The sequence below is a fragment of the Gorilla gorilla genome, chromosome 7 (genome assembly GCF_029281585.2).
Source record: "Gorilla gorilla gorilla isolate KB3781 chromosome 7, NHGRI_mGorGor1-v2.1_pri, whole genome shotgun sequence".
NCBI lineage: Eukaryota > Metazoa > Chordata > Mammalia > Primates > Hominidae > Gorilla > Gorilla gorilla.
Window position 1 is genome coordinate 57,895,328 of NC_073231.2, and position 22,108 is coordinate 57,917,435.

At 39.8% G+C, this 22,108-nt stretch overlaps 1 protein-coding gene across 3 annotated transcripts in view; it reads right to left on the bottom strand.

The window, feature by feature from the left end:
• The window catches only part of NKAIN3 (sodium/potassium transporting ATPase interacting 3), a 735,379-nt gene that overhangs the window by 486,254 nt on the left and 227,017 nt on the right, over nucleotides 1-22,108 (bottom strand). The window lies entirely within an intron of this gene.

Consider the following 22,108-nt stretch of genomic DNA (forward strand, 5'->3'; position numbering starts at 1 on the left):
TGGAATTATTTCCATCGTCTTCACCCTCCCACAGCAAGACACCTTCTTTTCCGCATCTATTTACATAATTTGTAACGCTTTTAAAATTTTATTCAGGCTACAGTGAATTGCTAATCTCTGGCTTTGTCATTAACCCCTCAGAGGTTACTATTTGTGTTTGCCTCTATTAAGAAATAATGAAAGGAGAAAAGTCTAGAAGAAAAGGATAGCAAAGTCTTTCAAAAGATGATTCACGTGTGGGGGCTAGTTTGAGAGGGCAAGGGAAGCTCTGACACTCAGTTACTTCTAATACATCTAACTTATGAATAGGTAGGAATCAACAAGTAATCTAGGCAAAATAACAATGGAGACAACATGGAGATAAAGGCCAGAACACTATCTGACCACTGGCCTATAGGATCTATTTGTAGTGTATCTGTAATTTGATGTGTCTAATAATGATGTAGAGAAAACCACACATTGCCAGTGGAGGTGATTAGAGGTCCATTTCTTAGGAAGAAGCACATTGAGATTTATAATACATATTTCTACACAACTTGGGAAGTTTGATGTGATAGTTTTTCTGGGCATTTACTATTTCTCCTTCCATATGACACAATAGGTAGGAAATATGTGAATGCTCATAAACAGTAAACATTTACCACTACTGAAGATGCTTGTGAATCAGTATTGGTTCTTACTAAGATGATCAGAAAATAAGCAAGGGCCTGGAGTTGAGAATCCATGTTTCAAGGGAACATTAGGCACTACTTATCGAGTGTTTGTTTGGTGCTATACATGAATTTGGAGAACTATTATTATTTCATATTTACATTAAAGTTAATGTAACGGAGCTTCAGCAAGGTTAAATAACCTGTCCAACTTCAGGCAACCAGCAATGATTCTACGTCTGTTTTATTTCAAAGCCCTTGTTCTTTCCTGTATGAAGGGACATGCTGCCTTTTCCATGATGCCAGCACTGGGATGGCATCGTGATGGGCTGGGTCATCATTTGGTACCCATGAATCAATCTTACACTTTATGAGACACACATAAACATTCATGAATTTCTGTTTTCTTGTAAGTAAACATATATTCCTGCATTTCTGAATGAGGACTTACTATTTCCCATAGCTTTCCTCTCTACCAGACTTTCTGAGGAAGATTTCTATTAACCAGAATCCTTGAGTTCCATAATGTGATTGCTTCATCTCTTATTAGTGTCTGTATTTTCTAACATTCCTTCTTCACAAAGAAGGTAGCCATGTAAATTGCTACTGTATGAACCAAAAAGCAGAACCAGGACATATATATTAAGAGATTTATTGCATGGGATTTGTTTACACAATTGCAGGGCCAGCTAAACCGTCTGAACTTTGTAAGGCAGGCCATCAAGAAGGGCAGGTTAGGACCCATGGGCATGGGCACAAATGGAATTTCTTCTTTCAGGGAAGTCTCAGCCCAACTTGTACAGCCTTCCAACTGATTGAATCAGGCTTGGCCACATTAAAGTCAACTGGTTATGAACTTTAATCGCATCTACAGAAAACCTCTACAGAAACTGCTAGATTAGTATTTGAATATGGATGAAATGTACACTGCCAAGTTGACACACCAGAAAGACTATCATAGTTATTATTACTACTTTTAATGTAAATAAATTACCTTTACTGTAGTACTTTCCATGTTTTAATTTATTTAACATCTGATAGTTAAAACCCTAAGAAAATTGAATAAGGGCTTATTTATAAAAGAAAAAGCTGAAGCTCAGATACCTTAAATTTATCTAGAATCACACATAAGAAAACAGTGAAGTTGAACTGGAAGCCAGACCTTTGGTGTCATGACCTAGTCTTGTCAGCACACCTTGGTGAAGGTCACTGCTCCACGTATCCACAAAATGCACAGGATAATATTCATAAAGGGATGATATTAGAACTTAAGTTTGCATGTCAAGAAAGTTTAGTTTCAGACAACTCTTATGAGTTATATTAAACTCAGTATATTAAGTACTTGGTTATTGATTTCCTCATTGATACTTGTTAGGAATGAAGAACACAATTAAAATAAAATGCAAACACAACTCTTTTAAATATGCTGTTTTGTCATCATTTAAAAATGTTACTCCTTAAAACCTATCTATAGTGGAATTTTATTTTTAAAAAATCTTGGTTACCCAGATATTAAAAACAAGGCATAGAGAAGTTTAAGACTGCAAAGACCTTCAGAGACCCTTAGAGTTTCTGTTCATTCTGAGACATGTTCCTATATAAGATATAACAGATAATTGAGGTTAGCACATGTCTATAATGTAAGGCTATACACAATTTTTAAAAATTGAGAATATATATTTGTATTTAATGGCTATGATTGCATTTTATTTAATGGCTATGATTGCATTTTAAGACTTAGACAGCTGGGCGTGGTGGCTCACGCCTGTAATCCCAGCACTTTGGGAGGCCGAGGCGGGCAGATCACGAGGTCAGGAGATCGAGAACATCCTGGCTAACATGGTGAAACTCCATCTCTACTAAAAAAAAAAAAAAAATTAGCCAGGTGTGGTGGCGGGCGCCTGTAGTCCCAGCTACTTGGGAGGCTGAGGCAGGAGAATGGCATGAACCCAGGAGGCAGAGCTTGCAGTGAGCCAAGATCTATATATACTTAGACTAATGTGTCATTAATTTTAAAATTTCAAATTAAACAAATAGATGATTGTCCTATGATAAATGGAATAATAATAGCTAGCATTTATTGAACACTTAGCATGCCTGCCATTTTGCTAGAATATATAAAATATGAATAGGTGGAAGTTATAATTACCAGGGAGGTTAAGGATACACAGGTGCTAAGTGGCAGAGCAACAGTTGAACCAATAGTTTGTAGTCCTGGAAGCTAACTACCCCTCTGATTAATACAGGCCTACACATAGTTATTCCTTAGCATCTCAAGCTTTGCAAAAATTTTGTTTTGCTCACAATAAAATATGGTTTATTTTTCTGTTAGTAGCAGCCTATTCAGATGTCGTTATCTCCTACTGATAATATTCTACTAATTCTAGGCTAGTAAGAGACCTATACGCTGATAACTTTTACCACAAGTCTTTTATGGACTGAAAAGGGCAACAGGACTCACATTAACTAACAATATACCTTCATCATTTGCTCATGTATTCATTCATTCTCAATAAATATTTATTGAGAGGATGTGCTACCCATTCAGCTAGGCAATAGGGATATGAAGATGAAAAAGAAAGGATTTTAGCTGTCAAAGAGCTTGCTGCCTATTAGGGATGGGGCAATGAACAGTTACATAAAATGATGAGGCAAGTGTAATAATAAAGAGGCACAGTGGTGCTATGAAGTCATGGAGATCCTTGATGGATAGGCCAGAATTAGCAGAGGAAAGAAGGAATGCCTTCAAAACACATAGAACATTATGTATGGCGACACTGAGGTAAAGCAGAGCCTGGGATGTTTCCAGAAAACTGAGATGTTCTCTGTGGGTGAACCAGCAAAATCAGGGAAGGAGGTGGTGTCTTTGGAATAGGAAGAGGTTGAGTTAAGACTTGATTGGGTTATAGCCAAATTTATTGCAGCACTGAATTCTGTTCAGCAAGAGTGATCTCCAACTTTATAAAACTTCAGTTTAAAGATGCAATGTCTAATTCATTAAATTAAAAATTAGATTTTAAGGTAAAACATTACCAACAATGAAATGGACCAATAAATCTGCCCGGTGGTCCAGTTACCTTTCTAGAAATCTAATAAGCTACAAAACTCACTCAAAGTTCTCACATTTATTGATAACATCCAGACTCCTCAGAAGATTTACTCTTTGTCATTTTCCTGGTATACTACCCCAAACTCTACTTGCACTTGTAATTTGTAGCTGGCAATGAAACTAGTCTAAATGCAGCTGTTAGAAAGAATGACAATGGACACATATTAGGATAAAGTGATATGTTTGCAAGATGTGTGGTGATAATGGGATTGAATTACACTACTATTAGTAGCTTTCAACTCATTCCCTTCTACCTAGCCATAAATTGTTGAATTTTCAACAATTTTGTGATTATATTTTACAGTGCAGATATTCAAAACTTGAAAAAAATACAATTTTAAAAGAAAGTAACATTAAGGCAGTAAACCAGCTATTGAGACAACGTGGAAATTCAACCATGTCTCTTCATGATAAGATCACTGCTGGAATTACAACATGCAATGCTGTCTTAACTTTTAAAAATAAAAAGAAGAGTGAATTTTCATTTTAGAAATCAGCCCAAGAATGACATTGTCCATATTGCCCTTATCTCTTTCTCTCCATGGGTAATATTTATTTAAGGTTCCAACTACTGCCATCCATGAAAAGTGCAGTCCTTTATCCAGTGAGTGAATCTCATAATTCTGAGCTTCTGCTGATTACAAAGAAAGCAAAAATCCTCTCAGTTTCTTAGCACAACCCATGCCATTTTGGAAACAGAATTTAGTGTGTCAGAAAATCTGCTTTACAATCTCAAGCTCATCAGTGACCATTGCCAGTGAGTGCCTGGGTAAACGGGGAGCCAGCAGTCCTCAATGCCCTGAGAAAAATTAGCACCTTTGTGATATTTTAAATGTCCGGGCCTTTATTTTGATTATAGTGAACTCTCTGCTCTAGCATGGTCCACGAATCTGGCATTTCAGTGCATGGCCCCATTGAAAGAAAGAGAAGGTAATGGTGTCAAAGCTGTCAGTCCTTATGAGATTCAGGGAGGGTCTGCATGAGATGAGTGTTTTTGTGGGCGTGCTTGCTTCCACTTCACTGGACCATCAGATATCTAAACAGCAGCAAGAACACTTCCCAAACTGCTCCAACCATATTTTAAATGCCACCCCCTCACACTTCCTTCATTCTTCCACTTTGCAGTCTTTCCTCAGAAAAAGGATGCAGAATGAAGTTGTTGCCAGTTGCCATTTACTGAGCCTTAAGACAATTGCAAATGGTATTAAGAATGGCAGGAGAACTGCCCAGCGATGATTAATAATGTCTTCCTCACTTTTCCAATCCAGGGTGTGTGTCGGAAGTTTTCTCTGTGTGTTAGTAAAACTGTAATAAAGGTTATTACTTTTTCACATTGCCTTAGGTCAAGGATACCAAGTCAAATGTCAGATACAAGTGCAAGAGATGCCCCACTCAGCTTGTAGTTAGCTACACCGGACATAAAACTTACATCCAAGCAATATTTTGAATTACCAAAGGAAAATATTTCAAATATCTAATATATTAACTTTTAGACCACCTAACATTCTGATGAAAAAAGTTACACAAAGAAATTTTTTTTGAAAAAGAAAGAAATCCTGTGAGTCTGAGCTAAGCATGCAATAAATTAAAATAAATTAACTTATAAGATCGTTCTTCTTTGAGCTAAACAGACACCAACATCCTAAGGGTCCCTTCCTTCTCAACTCTGATACCGGCCTGCCTTATTGAACTCTCTTCACTTAGAACGTCCACTCTATCAGTCTCAACAGATTCTCCACTCATCAGACTTTCTCAATCTCCTTTGCCGACTCATTTTATTTTGCCTCTAAAATGTTGGTGTCCCTAGGACTCTGTCCTCAGTGTTCTCTCTTTTTGTTTTGTTGGTCTTGATTGATTTCTCTCTCACAGTTTTAACCATACACCAGCAATTTCCCACATTTTCTTTTATCTCTAACTCTGATCTTATTCCTAAACTGACACTCTCATTTATACTGCCTGTATTCAACTAAGAAGCCTACAACTATTTTCTAATTAATATGTACTTGTTGTCATCACTCAGCCCTGCCCCATCCCTATTTCAAAAATCAGTTTATGCACTGTCAATCTTCTGCTCACTCAAGCTAAAACACTTTCCTGCAGGGTTCATATCTGATCTGTTGTTCACCCTCTCAAGTTGACCTCCAGAAATGCTCTCAAATCCATTCCCTCTTCTCTTTTCCCAGGATCATTGCCCGGTTTAGATTTTAGTCTCTTCTCCCTGAAAGAAAACTACAGCCTCTTACCTGATCTTGGCTCCCAACACTTCTCCCTTCACCCCGTCCTCAGCACTGCTGCCAGAATCATCTACATGTCACAAAGTTGTGTTGCATTCAGTTGTGTTCTTTGCTCCACAGTCTTAGAGAATAAAGTCCAAACTTCTTGGCATAAAATAAAAAGCCGCATAAAGCTGACCCCAGATACGTATAATTTAAGCTCTATTACTGACCTTCAAGTACAGGGGATTACACAAACATGTCGGGCACACAATAACATCTACTGAAGGAACAAATAAATGGGTGTTTTTTTAACAGGATTTAGCATATTAGTGCCATAAACATGTTCTTTTCCACTCATTGTGGTGAAAACAAATAAAAATAATCAAACACATCTATCTTGAAATTACATATACAGAGACCACGTAGCTTTCTAAAGCCTCTCGAGAATGGATCTTAAGAACATTTACCTCACAGTTGACCCATGGATTCTCACTGCCACAGTCACCAATCTTTCTCCCTTGGGCTTTTGTCCTCATTGTGATGCTGTGAGGGCAGAAAGCAAGCAGGAGGCACCAGAATTTAGCATACATCATGAAAAGGACTCAACCCTGCGGCAGTTATGACCATGCCTCTCTCTGGCCCCTGAGAGGGGCAGGGCTCTGTTGTTCCTGACAGTCAGGGACTATGCAGTTCCTGTTGAATCAACAGAAATAGTAATTAATGTATAATGTGGTAAATTCAATGACAGAATTATGTACAGGAATGCATTTGTTGGCTGGATGGGAGGTGCTGCTGCCACTAAGTCCACAGCCTAGTGAATGCCGGCCTACACCTGGACTGAGCCCCTCCCTGGACCATTGCTGTTGCTGCCCAAACAAAGTCTGTTCCTGGCTTGCTGTGATGGAAGACACCACTATGTGACCCTTTGTGCTGCAGCAGAGGCTACATCAGAATCAGAAAGTGATGGCCCAAGACCCAGGTTCCCCACCTTGGATCTCTGTTCACATCTGAGCAGAGAAGAAATCCCATGCAGAATGAAAAGGAAAGGAATAGATTTCTGCTTATCCAGAAAGATAACTTAGAGTACATTTATTCCATTCACCATATTAGTGCCATAATGAGTGCAATCTGTCCTGGATTGGAAAGTTTGTAAACGAAGATTTGAGATATGAACCCAGAAAATTCAGCTCTGAGCAGATGCTCCAAACCAAGATGTAATGCTCCCTCTCTATTAAAAATCACAACAAAAGGGCTATTCATAACCAAGATCTGCACAGGCCCCAAACCCCACAGAGCAGAAAGCAGAAGTAGTTCAACTAATGGTGAATGAGGAAAGCCTTCATGGGATGCAGACCTTCAAGCTGAATGATTGTGAAAAATGAGTAGATACTTACCTAGTGGATGAGTGGCATGGTGGGTGTTGGGGTAGGAAGATGCCTGGGGGCGAGACATCCTGGAAAGAGGGAAATACTGGGGTGAAACAGACATAGAAAGAGCCTAGAGTCTGCTAAGAGCATCCCGAGGGAGATGAGAGGTGACAAGAGATGAGTCCAGTGAGGAAAACAGGAGGAACCCATCAGAGAGGGCCATGAATGCCACTATGGGAAGGACTGGCTTTACCCTGAGTGCACAGGAAGCCAGTACAGAGCTTGAAACAGGAGGGCAGCACCTACCGACTTGTGTATCTGCTGAAGACGTGTCAACATGTGTTTCTCTGTCAGCCCTTCACCTGGCATGTCTACTAACAGGTCTGTTTGCTGGCTGTGTCTGCAAGGTAGAAGGTAGATCCAGGGGGCTAGTGTTGAGGTGGTGAGACCAATTAGGAGAGTACTGTTGTAATGCAGGAGCTTGACTTACAGGGATGGAGAGGAGGGGACCATTTTAAGAAGGATTAAGAAGCTGGATCCTAGGTTCCAGCTAGGGAAAGGGGGCAGCCAACAGGAGGCTGGTAGAGGAGCTTGAAGAAGCTGCAAATGCGGAATGAAAGCCTCCCGCAACATCCAGGTTGAAGAAGCTAATTTATTGACTCGGCAAGGGCTTATTGTCCCTGACAACCTCCATAGGATAAGGAGGCCTTCAGAATCAAAATGAACCTACGAGAAGATTACCCATTCAAATCACCAAAGACCAGATTTAAAACAAAGATCTACCACCCGAACATCGACTAGAAGTGGAGGTCCATCTGCCTGGAAATTAGTACTGAGAAGAGAAAGCCAGCAACCAGGGCTGACCACACACTCCAGTCCAGCATTGGTTACCCAGCCTGAGCATCTGCTCAGCCTGACACTCCTGGCTCACCTAGCCGAATAATACTCTATGAAATGCTGAAGAGTTTACAAGGAAACAGGGGGAAAGCGACCTGTGGACAAAAGTCTGCCAGGGTGCATTCCACCACGTGTGAGCAGAGCTTCCGCAGTGTGCTCCAACACGCTGCAAAGCAGGACTGTGGAGAAAGGACACATCTATCCCCTGCCTTTTGCTTGTGGTAGTGACTAACTTTCTACAGTTTTCTCAATCAACAGTGGTCCAAGTAAACTGTAATTAAAGGATTAAAAATGAAAGATGCTCCAGTTCTGCTTTCTTTGTTTTAAAAATCACTGCTGCAATCTGCTTCAAAACAACAGTGCTTCTTTTCTTGCCCAAATTTATTCAAAATCTTCAAGTTGTGTTTAGCCGAGAAGGCTAAAAACAAACAAACAAACAAAAAGAAATAGAGAAGGTTGTATTTCCCCTTCTTCCCCCTGCCCTTGCAATTCCCACATTCTCACCTTCAGTTTATTTTTCTCTTACTCGCTTCCCCAGCCCCAGGACCATGTCCTCTGCAAAGGAGAAGAGACGGCTCTGGTGTCTCTGGTGGGTTTTCTTCTCCCGTACTGCACTGCTCAGTGTGGGAGTTAATTCAAATTCTCCTGCCTCCAGATTATAACATCCTTTTGAAAAATTTAAAAACAAGCAAACAACAACACCCCTCCTATCCTGACTCCCTTCTCCAAAAACAACAACAAAAAACCATGAAAAGGCAAGGCCTAGCTCTGGAGTAAAATTCCTGCTAATATTACCCCAGTAATATCGATGAAATGGGCAAACCCTGATGTCAGGGCATGATTGAACTCTAGCACGGCCGGCCCCTGCAAATGCAGGTCTGCGGTAACCCCGAAGGGAGGGCCTGCCAACCAGGGCCACTTTGCATGCTGGGTGTGATGAATCTCTCACCAGAAAGGCTCCTGAGGACAAAGGCTGGCACTCTTCCCTGAATCCATTTTGGAAGACTTGCTGGTCATTGCAGGCAAAGCTAAGCCAGACTATCCCTTTGAAATTCCAAGCTCATCTGTCACCAAGCTCCATCCCAGTGTGTCACTGAGCTCACTCTTCAACTCCTCAGGGTGGCAGCCCCACCACAGCTCTCCCTGAGCACAATCTGACCTTTTGCATGATTGAAATTGGTGGAAGTAAGATATTAGCCGGCACCAGTCTGGGATTGCAAGTCCCTTGCTGTCCCCTTTATTCTTTCCTTCAATGCAGCCCAGGAGCAAGATGGCCTTCCCTCTCCCTTCGGACTCACCGCTTTTGCAGACTCAAGCTACACTTAAAGCTTACTCAGTATTATCCTTTAAACGTGTTTTATATTGTTTTGCCGGCCTTTTTGTGTGAAATAAAAATTAACCTTAGAATTAAAAAATAAAGAAAGCAAAGATGTGTGTGAGAGGGAATAAAAGAGGAGGCTAGAAAACTATAACCAACAGTGAAAGGCAGACTATGTGTAGGAATGGAAAGTATCTTCCTAGAAGTGACGATAGGGAGATGGGAGAATCTCGACAAGGCCTCAGGGCCCATGATATGTTTGAGTGCAGAGAAACAGCAGAGAGGTATTCACAGGGGAGAGAAGCTCAGCTGCATTATGGGCTGCATTGGGTTTTGTGGGCTGGTGAGCTACTGTGGCCACCTAACCACCATTCACAGCACAGATTCATTCGGTAAACACACTCTGAGGTTCAAATAAATTAGATTTTCAACTGAATGGAGTCTAACCTGTTCACAGTTAGGAATTTTCTATCCAATATAGGACTTTATCACACCTGACATTTAATTGTATCTCAAAGCATACGATGATTTCTTTGATTAGTGAACCCCTTGTCTTGTGTTCTGCCAAGTCATAAAGAGAAGGGGAAATTATTTTTAAGTCTTGGTTATTGCTGTCGATTTCTAGGTGACCTTTTGTAAAGGTTTCCTATCAATTTCATCCTTTTTTAATTTAATTGGTTATCACGTCAACAGACTTTTACCAAATGGTACTATGGGCCTGCCTCTGTGCTAGCTGGTGGGGATTTAAAGATGAGCAAGACCCAGGCCCAGCCCTCAAGCAGCTCACAGGTCTAGTCAGGATAACACAAATAAATAGATAGTTAATGTATGACATGGTAAGTCCAATGATAGAGTTATGCACAGGAACATCTATGTCCATATGAGAGGGATACATAATCCAGCTCGAGGCTTCTCAGAGGAAGTGCCACCTGAGAAGTGCCCTCCAGGATGAATGCAAGATGGCTAGACAAATGGAGGATGAAGAGGGTGGAGTGTGCAGGTCAGAGGTGGTGAGGGATACACCAGGAATTACAAGTTATTACTGTTGCTGGAGCATTAAGTATGAGATGAGGAATGATACAAAGGATACTTTGAACACTTACTAACCTCCTCCAGGTTACAGGAAATTAAAACTCAAGAATCTGACTATCTAGATCGGGGAGGATTTAGAATTACATGTGACAAATGCAATCAATAAACATGAAATGACAATGATACGATGATTATAAATATGAGAAGCATGAGATGTTGAGTTTTTAAATAACTACTCGGCTATCTTATCTTATAGTCACTGGCAGTTCGGGAAGGTGAGGCTGTTTATACTTTTTTGGGATTCCAGTTACTTCCCGGTCAGGTTGCCCTCTCCTACCTCTTCTCAGATCCCTGAAGAATGACTCCATTCTGATCACTTCTCAATTTTGTCTCTCCGCTTTCTGTGCCCTAAGACACTGAGAAAATGCATGCCCCACCCCCAGGTCCCACGTGGGACCTACTGCTCATCATTATTCAATTGACTCCATGAGTCCTTGGATTTGGTTTCTAGCTTTAAAGAAAGACCCAAAGTTATACAGGAAATGATTTTCTGGGTACAACTCAGGACTGCCATTTAAATAGAAATCTAGGGCCTTTTTTTCAATCAGCCCTGAAGCTTCCCTCTCCTAGGGACATTTTGAAAATGTCTTGGTCGGGCTTTTTCTCTCCTGTTAGGACTCTTGGAAATCATTTTTCTTCTCTATTCCTTTTTTTTTTTTTTATCCAAACATTGCTTCCTTCCTAACTAGCCAAGTTAGTTATGTCATTACTTTCCCCCTGACCTTATCCTGAAAATACTGTAACATGGCAAGCTATGGAGTGATTTTCCCCCCAGCTTTATTAAAGTATGATTGACAGATAAAAATTGTATATATTTAGGATATAAAATATGATGTTCTGATATATGTATGCATTCTTAAATAATTACCACATTGCACTAATTAACATAGCCTCACACAGCTATCATTTTTTTGTGTGTGGTGAGAACGTGTGAGATCTACTCAGATGATCTCAGGTATATGTGGCAGCTAAAATAAGTCAAATTCATAGTAATGGAAAGTAGCACAATGCTTATTAGGGTCTGGGAGATGGGGAAAGGGGGGAAATATTGGTCAAAGAATACAAACCTTCAGTTATAAGATGAAGAAGTACTGAAGTCCTAATGTAAAGCATAGTGGCTATGCAGTGACTGAATTCCAATTTAAATTTTTGAGAAAAGAGATGCTATATAAAAACAAAGTGTTCCTTTAAAAACATCTTTGATTCAAAATAAAATCAAGCTAAATTCCAAAATGTTCTGGGGAAACGCTGGGATTTTTCTCATTTTTTCCTATTCTTTTACCTTTCTCACTTGTTTCCTTATTGTCTACAATTTCTCTGGGAAAGGAGGGGAGCAGAAATATCCTGACCAACCTTGCAACTATTGGAGCTTGTAAAATAACATATCTAAGGTTTATTTACTTCTGGACATTTACTCTGGGACCCTGAGGGCTGGGACATTCCTCATCTCTTCTCCTGACAGCCGTGATCCTCAGGATCACAGAGGCCATAGATACCTTTTTTCTCCTCTCTGACCTTTGAAAGGTTCCTGTTGGGCACATCCAGTGTTTCTAGAAGCTTCTTAGTCCCTATATGACACCCCTCTGCCCTCAGAAACCAAAACTGATCTTTTATTTTCAAGACTGAGGACAACCTGGGATGAATCCAGATCTAGCAAGAAGCTGCTAACAGTTCTAGCGAGAGCTGGGCAGTCTTAGCCATGACAATACGAACCCAGTGGAGGGAACAGGGCCTTTGGAACTCAGATCTGGGTTCAAATTCAGGCTTCACCATGTAGAAGGCATGTGATTTGGGGCAACTTGATTTGCTCACGTCAGTTCCTTCACTTGCCGAATTTGGATAATAGCTCCATTCTTGCTGGGTTGCTTAGGGGGCCAAATGAGATAATGTAGGTAGAGTACCTGTCAGAGAACCTAGGATATAAGAGGTGCTTAATAAACTACAGTTCTGATAATAGTGATAATAATAACACAATTGATCTATAAAGATTTAAGGCATTTCCCACTGAAACACTCATGTCCAGGAATAAATCCTCAAAGTCCTCAGGTTTGGTGAACAAGGATTCTGAGTGACATATCAAGTGCAACACTGCATTTTATGGCCTCATGAGGCTAGCACCTGCAGGCGACACTAGACACACAGTGAGAAGCAGAAACAGTGGATTGGAAGATAAAGGAGTGGAGGCCCTGCCTACTCCCCAGGTGAATGCCATAAAGTTTTATGCTGAGAGCTCTACAGGGCAGGGTGCTGTGTCTTACGAGAACCTCCTTGCGAAAACCTCCTTGGTATCCAGCAAAACGTCATACCCAGCACACTACCTTGAAAGTTCTATGAGTATTAGGTGACCAATGCAATTTTTATTACTGTCTGTAACTTAGAATTGTGTGGAAAGTTTTAGAAAAATACGGGTCAGCAACCCCCTAACCCTGACTCCATCCCTGATCATCTGGTTTATTTGGTTTAGTGTATGGCTCAGGAAATAAATATTTTTTAAAACCTCTCCAGATGATTTTAAAGGACTATCAGGTTAAGAAGCACAAAGGAAAAAGTATTACTTTATTTATATTGATAATAAAGATTATTAATAATGATAATGATGATACCACAAACAGTAACACTTATCTTCATGCTGCAGACTCTGGTAAGTGCATGATTGCATGACTTAGTGTTGGTAGAGTCAGGACAGGAAGCTGGATATGAAGGACTTCAAAACTTATACCTTCAGTTCTTCTGTGAATTATATATTTTATGGGGCCATCCACAGAGTTACTGTGCAATGCATGACTTTACTTTCTTCCAAGGTAACAGACAATCATTTTGGCAGTGGCCATTGGAGCCCGTGACCTTGGCTTTGTATAGTGGCATAATAGTCTAATGGTTAAAAGCATGCATAGATTCTGGACCTGTGTCACCCTGATTTAAATACTGCAGCGACTACTAACTAGCTGGATACCCGGCTCTACTAGTTACCAGTTGATTAACTATGTGTCAGTTTCCTCATCAGTAACATGGTAATAATAATAATAATAATAACTCCTATCAATTACACGTTTGTGCCCCTCCAAAATGCATATGTTGAAACCCTAATCTCCAATGTGATGGTTTTTGGAGATGAGGCTTTGGGAAGTTATTAGGTCATTAGTGGGGAGACCTTCTGATGGGATTAGTGCCCTTTTAAGAACAGACAGAAGTGAGCTTGCCTTTTCTGGGAATAAATACCTCTATTCACATAAAAATAATTCTGTTATATATGTATTGATTTTAGCTCACAGATGTTAGTTTGTTTGCCAGGTTCAAGGCTGGCTCTGGAAACTACATACTTTTTAAATATTGCTCTAATCCCCTCACTGTTTTAGGCAGTCCTGCTTTTCTTCTCTGGGTCCCAGAATGTCAGTCCTCTTATCCCCAGCTTCTGGCCTGTGCCCACAGGGTTCTTGCCTTGTTGATTACATCTTGATGGAATCACGACTAGAACTTCTATTTTACTGCTGAGTTACTCCATTCCATTTTCCTTCTCTGTGGTACTTTCTGGGTCCTGAAATACACACCTCACAGCAGCCTTCTCCACAAAATGAAGCAAGCAACCTCATCTCCTAGCAATACTATTTCTGTCACCCAAGGAAGCTCCATATATGCACATATAAAAGGAATGGCCATAAGCAACCATCCTGTGAAGGAATAGTTTCCCGGACTCTGAGGCAGGGAGGAGAGAACATGCCCTCGGAGAGCCACGAAGTCAATGAAAATAAAGCCTGCATTGCTCTTTCCCTCATTGCCTGAGCCCTGGCTCACACAGGGAAAGCCCACAGTACTCATTCATCCAATTCACCAGTTTCACATTTTTTTTACTGCCAGTGCAAAATAGATGTACCGTTGTCACTGTCTTTGGCAAAGGGCTCCAAAAAACACGCGCTTGTGTGTGTGTGCATGCGTACGTTTGCGGGTGTGTGAATTATGTAAATCTGAGCCCATCCTTGCCCTCATTCCCGCAAGGAGCCTGCACTCCCACCTGGCTCAGCTCCATGTGTGTTTCCACACATGATTGATATGCTAACATTTCACCAGCTGTTTCCTCCCCATCTCTCTGCAGGAACATTTCCTGCCCTGACTTTTTCCTCTGCCCAGGAGATCTGTAATAGTTTCCTCTGATTGCTCCTGTATCTTCCTATGTTTCCCTCAATCAAAGCTGACTATACATTTGTAGTCAAACCGCATCTCTTTCCACCCTGAAGTCACAGCATTCTTCCTTGCCTTTCATTTCCCCTGTCTTGGTGTCACAAGCCACTTTATCTCTTTCTGCTGACAATTTAAAGGGGCCACAGGAATTTTACATAAAAGCAAGAGACAGGGACAAGCCAATAGAAGTTAAAAATAATAGTAAGTTACTCAAAAAAGCTGTATATGAGGCAGGGCACAATGACTTTTAAATTACTATAGAGGCCGGGTATGGTAGCTCACACCTGTAATCCCAGCACTTTGGGAGGCAGAGGCGGGAGGATCACAAGGTCAGGACATCGAGACCACCCTGGCCAACATGGTGAAACCCTGTCTCTATTAAAAATACAAAAATTAGGTGGGCATGGTGGCAAGTGCCTGTAGTCCCAGCTACTCAGGAGGCTGAGGCAGGAGAATCGCTTGAACCTAGGAGGTGGAGGTTACAGTGAGCCCAGATTGTGCCACCACACTCCAGCCTGGTGAAAGAGCGAGACTCCATTCTCAAAACAAAACAAAACAAACAAATGAAAAAAAAAAACTACAAAAAATCACCATAGAAACAAAAAGATACTAACTGTCTAACATGTGCATGGGTCTACAATTCTTTAACAGCAAACAAAACATGGCTATAGTCAATGCTTCCACAATAACAGTTTCAAAAATGTGAGGGCTCAACTCTTCTAAATTCTATCTGAATAAGATGAACAATGTGCTATCTTGTCACTTCCCTCTGTGCTTTTATATATCTATTTTTTAGTCACTACATTCCCTTGAAATATATGCCATGGTCATAAAACTTAAGCCTTCTTACTTTGTCTTAGAACTGAGCAGCAGAATGCTCCAAATTCATCCTAGTACAACCCTCATCTGAAATCCCTAGCTATTAACTATATTAACTAGAGTGATGATAGTAATTACTGACATCTGGGGGACTTGATATGTGCCATGTATTTTTTCAAATTTCCTTATTTTGTTTCACTTTATTCTCATTATGAATCTCATGAAAATTGTGTTATTTCACAGAAGTGGAGGCTGCATGAGTTTGAGTAACTTGCCCAAGTTCAAGAAGAGAGCTGTAATCTGACCCCATCCTGCCACAGTACTTGTTCTTAACCACTACTCTCCGCTGTGCTTCATATTAGTTAGATAACATGTTTGTTCATATTCCTTAGCAAGAATTTTTTATTTTATATCAACATGAGTTTCCAAGGGCCCCTAGGCTGCATCACACCTGGGAGCCCATCACAAACATGTGCCTTTGGAGCTATTAAACTTTAGTATTCTCCAGAATCACTTGTAGGTTCTTGTTACAGTGCAGATATCTGTAGTCTACTAGCAGAGGTTCAGTCAGTTGAGGGTGGATTCTGGGATCCTAATTGGTACAAGCTTTCTTTAGGGATGATGAAACATTCTAAAATTAGGTTATGTGATGGCTGCAAAACTCTGTAAATATACTAAAAACCATTGAATCATACTCTTTAATTGGGTGAACTATATGGCATGTAAACTATATTTTAATGAAGCTGCTGAAAAAAAGTCTGGAACGGAAATGACCATGGAGGCGCAGCCTTCTAGCCAAGTCTCACAGAAGGGCCAACGAAGAGCAGGGCTGGGATGGAAGTGTCGTGGCTTTCTCATTCATTCATAATATTAAAGTCATTTATAGCAAAGATAGAGATAGTAATAATTAATATCATGAAGACTTAACATGTGTCAGATATGTTTCCAAATAATTTTCTTCTTTTGTTTCACTTTATTCTCATCACGAACATCATGAAAACTATGTTATTTCACAGAGGAGAGCTGAGGTTCTATGAGTGGAACACATTGTCTATTCTTTTTTTATCCCTTCTGTTCTTTGTTTCTTTGTTTTTACTTTCCAGTTTGCAGTTTTGGGAGGGAGGAGGGGATATAAATGAGTAGGCTTTAGTATCTCTCTACTGGCTTTTTAGCTATGACTTTTAAAATTATTTTATAGTCATTGCTCTGAGAATTACAATATGTATGCTTAACTTATCATGATCTACCTTAAATTAATATTTCGTATATCTCTCACATACTGTAAGAAATTTTAATTGACTTTTTAAAAATTTAGAAGAGAAAATAACCTTTTATATTTACCCTTTCATTTGCCATTATTGGGGTTCTTTATTCCTTATTAGATCTGGATTTCCATCTGGCACTTCATCTCTTTAGCTTACAAAACTCTTTTTAGCATTTTTGATGATTTGGATCTGTTGGCAACAATTTCTCTCATGTTTTGTTTATCTGAAAATGTTTATATTTAACCTTAATTTTTGAAACATATTTTTAGAGTATACAACATTTTAGATTGATGATATTGTTTAGTTGTTGTGTTTTAGCACTTAAAAGGTTTTGTTCTATCTTCATGCTGTCATTGTTTCTTAAATTTATTATTATTCCTCTCTAAGAACTGGTCTTTTTTTCTGGCTATAAGACCATGTGGTCTTTGTACGTTTGCCAATCCAGCTCCCATTCTCTGCTTATTCAGTAAAATTCTATGAAAGGCAATTAGTAGGCTCCTTCAGATTCAAAAGTGACCTGCCAGCACACAGATTTGTCCAGCGTTTGCAGGTTTCTGTTTGACACAGCAAAGACTGCCCTTCTCTAGCAGGTGGCTTCCCTGTGCTCCCTGTCTTAGGAACTGGTCTCATCTCCAACAGTTTGTCCCTCTGGTGCTTAGTTCACATAAGATTTCTTTGCGCCCACTGTGCTTCAACGTCTTTAAGGAAAAGTATATATTTTTTGTTTCTATGTCTGCTTGGTGATTTCTGGGGTTTGATCACATGAATGAAGATCTTTTACACCTTTCTGTATCCTAATTGAAAGTGGGATTCCACTACATTTCCAAGGAGCTTAAAATCTGACTGAAGACCACAACAACATTAGGTTGGAAATGCCAGGTGACAAGTAAGTCATGAGGACAACAAGTCTCTCAAGAGTTCAGAGAAGGAAGTAAGGTTGCTCGATACAAAACAGTGACACTGGTAGGAAAATTTCAGATATAAAAATAATCCATATTTAGTAGAAGTATATCCTAAATATTGCACGAGATAGACATATTAAAATTATTTCTTACCTATCTGAAATTCAAATTGAAACTGAGCATTTTGTATATTTATTTGCTAAATGTATCCCTGGGAAAGAGAGACCATTAGTAGTGTAGGGAAAGGACTCAGGAAGAAAGTAAAAATTGAGGTAGGCTATTAAGGAAAGACTGAGATGTTCAAAAATTGCCACATAATGTATATGCAGACAAGTACCAGGAGAAACGATCAGAGAAATTTGTCAAGTTCAAAATCCCTAAGGGTTCTGAATGCCAATCTAAGAAGAATGGACTTCATTCTGCTGGCAAAGATGAATAAGAAAGATTCTTTATAAGCTCCCATTTTTGACCCCTTTAAAGGTAACAGTAGCAATAAGAATCAATTTTATGGTATAGGTCTTCCATAGAGAAGTCCTTTTCAGATTTTATAGGGGTTTTTGCTTCAGTAAGGTCCCATTTTCCTTTTTATGTTTTTCCTCAGGTTTTTACAGTCTTCCTTTGTTCAAGTATAAGAAATGATGATGGCTCTACTTTCAGGAAAGTGAAACGAATAAGATTTTTCTATTGCTGCCAAATAAATGAAAATGATAAATGATCGTGTAAAAATTGACAAATCTCAAGCAATAGACTTTTAACCATGTTTATTTGAAGCAACTTGCTGTACTTCAGTGCACAATTACAAATCATCCTTTCAAGTTCTTCAGAAGCTAAGACCTGCAAAGAGCTAATTGACTGCTCTGACAGCAGGAAGATGTGGCAACAGAAGGCACAGTTTCTGAATGACTGCAAGGTATTTAATTTGAATAAAAGGAGAATTAAACAGCAGCAGTGAGCAAACATAGCAGTAGATAGAGAATGCCTATATTAAAGACACTTAGTTGCCTTCAAAATCGACCACTGGAAATGTACATTGCAGTGAACGATTTAAAGCACAAGACAGCCTCGCAGAGCAGACAGCAGGGACAGAAGAGTTTGTGTTGGTGCAGCTCATGCAGCAGAAACTCAAGTCTCCCCCTTGAGCACCTTGCCTGCACTGCGGATCAGTGTCTGGAAGATGAATGAGGATCCTTGGTGCGTAGTGTTGTGGTCAGACCGCTAAGCTTTTCCTAAGCATGTGTAACTGAGTCAAGTGGCTGCCGCATCTTGACCAATTTGAGAGATGCATGCATAATCTAATATGTTCCTTCTTCATTCATTTGCAACTCTTTTCAGTCTCTGAATGGACTTATTCTTCCCTGGATCCCACCGACAGGTGTGGAGAGTGGCAGCATCAATGGCATTTTTCTTGGATCCCTTCTGAGACAGTGCTTGAGATAACTTCAGCTAAAGCCTGCCGGCTGCTTCTCTGTCTCCTCTTCCTGACCTACCCCTGAAAGCATGTACCCTACTAAGTGGAGGTGATACTAACCTTTATTGAGGTGCCAAGTACTTTCATATGTTATTTCATTTAATTCTCATAAGAATATCCTCCAGATAGTGTTACCCTTGTTTTGAGATAAATAAACTGAGTCTCAGAAAGATTGGTATCTTGCCCATCACTCAAACCCTGGCTTGCTGACTCCCCCTGCATGGACTGCCTGCACAGCTTCCCCACTCAGTTTCACCTTCCTTGCTTCTAGGATCTTCTGCTCTGGTTTTCCTTGTAGCCTATTCCTGAGTCAGTTTTTATTTCATGTGGATTTAAAGGCCCCATTCCTTCCTTCCCACTCAAGGGTTGAATCTTATCTGTAACTGAGTTCAGCTCACCCAGGACTGAGGCTGGCTTGTCCTTGTTGGGTTGCACTTGGGTCAGCTCCCTGAACTCCTGAGATTTTTAGATACTTTCTCCAGCTCCCTTTCACCCCAGTGAGTTCAGTGAGCTGAAGACTTTTTTTTTTTTTTTTTTTTGAGACAGAGTCTTGCCTTGCTCTGACACCCAGGCTGGGCACAGGCTGTTTGTTTGTTTCTTGGTTTGAGACAGGGTCTTGCCTTGCTCTGACACCCAGGCTGGAGCAAGCTGGAGTGCACTGGCACAATCATAGCTCACCACAGTCTTGACCTCTTGGGCTCAAGCAATTGTTCCATCTCAGCCTTCTGAGTACCTGGGACTACAGGCACGCTCCAGCACACCCAGCTATTTTTTTTCTTTAATTTTTGTGGAGGTGAGGTCTTCCTGTGTTGCCCAGGCTGATCTCAAACTTCGATCCTCCCTCCTTGGCCTCCCCAAGTTCTGGGATTATAGACGTGAGTCACCGCGCCCGGCCCCCAGTGAGCTGAAGTAGAAAGTGCCATTTAGTTTCATAGTTATGTGAACCCTATTACTAGCTGAAATTTGATATTTTTTCACAGCTGGTTTTCTAACTCATATATACTTCCTCCAACAAGAGACAGCTGAGTGTTTGCATATAAGGCATTGTATCAGTAATTCTAATGTTCTTATGGTACACACAAGATTTTTCTTTTTTTAAATAACATTGACAACTTTTCGTAAAACTTCGTTTTCACAGAACTTACAAAACATTTCAAGCATATTTGAGAGTATAGGAAAAATACAACATCTATGTAATTATCACCACCAGGATCAAACAGATGTTAATGTATTGCAATTTGCTCCAGATAATTTTTTTTTTTAGAGAAGTAAATTATTACAGATATTGCTAAAGTGCTACTCTCATCCCTTAACCCGCCCTCCCCAGGACTATCCACTCTGTTGAAAATGGTGTGGATCATTTTCGTGCATGTTTATGAACTTCTACACTATGAAAAAATTCATCCATAAACAATGTTTGTGAGTTTTAAAGATTTAGATAATTGAAATCCTACTGCACATTTTTTTCACAAGTTGGTTTTCCCCCACTTTTTATGGGTGTCTATCTGAGAGAAACTAGATAAGCACAGGAACTATGTACAGAATTTTTCACTGAATGTCTGTGTGTTCTAGTTTTTTTAAAAAACGAAAACATCCTAATTGTCCCTCTGTTGTACAATGTTTACATAAATGTGATTTATTCATTCAGTGGGATGCTATCAATGCTATCTAGCAGTTAAAATGAATCAATAAGATCTACACATATTTATAGAACCTAAGTTGTTTTTTTTTTAACTGCATTTAGGCCAAAGGAAGCAAAGAATATAAAATAATATTTTTTGTATGTGAGAGAGTAGGCTTTCTGCTTGCTTCTATTTAATATTGTTCCCTTGATAATATAAAATATTGAATAATTTGATATACGAAACATCTTAACGTTATCACTGGTGGGGGAAAAACAATGTTTCAGTATTTTCATTGTCTAAATCTCTGCTCTGCCTTCAGCTCATGTGATGAACACTGCAATGCAGGAGAATTCTGCAATCCATGAGTTTGTGAAAATGTTGACTTAATTTAGTGTCTAAATCCTGCATCTGCAGTTAGCAAAAAGATTCAGGATTTAGACATTAAATTAAGTCAACATGTCCACAAACTCCTTCAGTCCCTGTCATTGATTCTACTAGAAAACTTAAGATAATGGAAAAGGTATCTGTCATTCATTCCAAAGAAATTGTTCCCAATTACTATATTTGTGGATGGCTATCAGGTCAGTGGTGGGCTTTCTTGCCCTTTTGTTTTATCAAGTTAGTTCTAAAAAGACTTCCAATAACTCATTTGTATGCATACTGGAATTTCCAAATTGGCAGCCCTAAGTACCACAGCACTAGAACTGCCATCTATAGACGACAGTAAATTACTTTCAATATTACCTCCAGACTATTAAAGCTGTAGTCATATGAGAATAATGCACGCTTGCATATTGCTACCATCAGTAGCTACCCAATCAATAAAACAATATTGCTCAGTATTTCAGGAGAGCAGAGGTCTGATAAGGTAATGGTAGCTTGAAATATGTTAATAAATATATTTAGTAAAACCTCTATTAGTAAAGAAGAGGCTGCGGCGAATTGGGAGAGCTGCAAAGCATACCAGCATCTGTGCAACTCAAAGCTAGAATTCTGCTGAAGACACTCTGTTGTAGTTTAACCTGGAAGAGAAGTGATGTGTGAACCACACAATAAGTATTGAGCCATACAATGGAGTTGATGAGAGATGCAGCAATTCCCTGACCTGCCAGAATAGGTTAGGTCATCCTGTTGTAGGCTTTTACTGTACACTGCAATCTTTCTTAGTAGAGCTTATCACTACTCCGGATGTGCAATTCTTTGT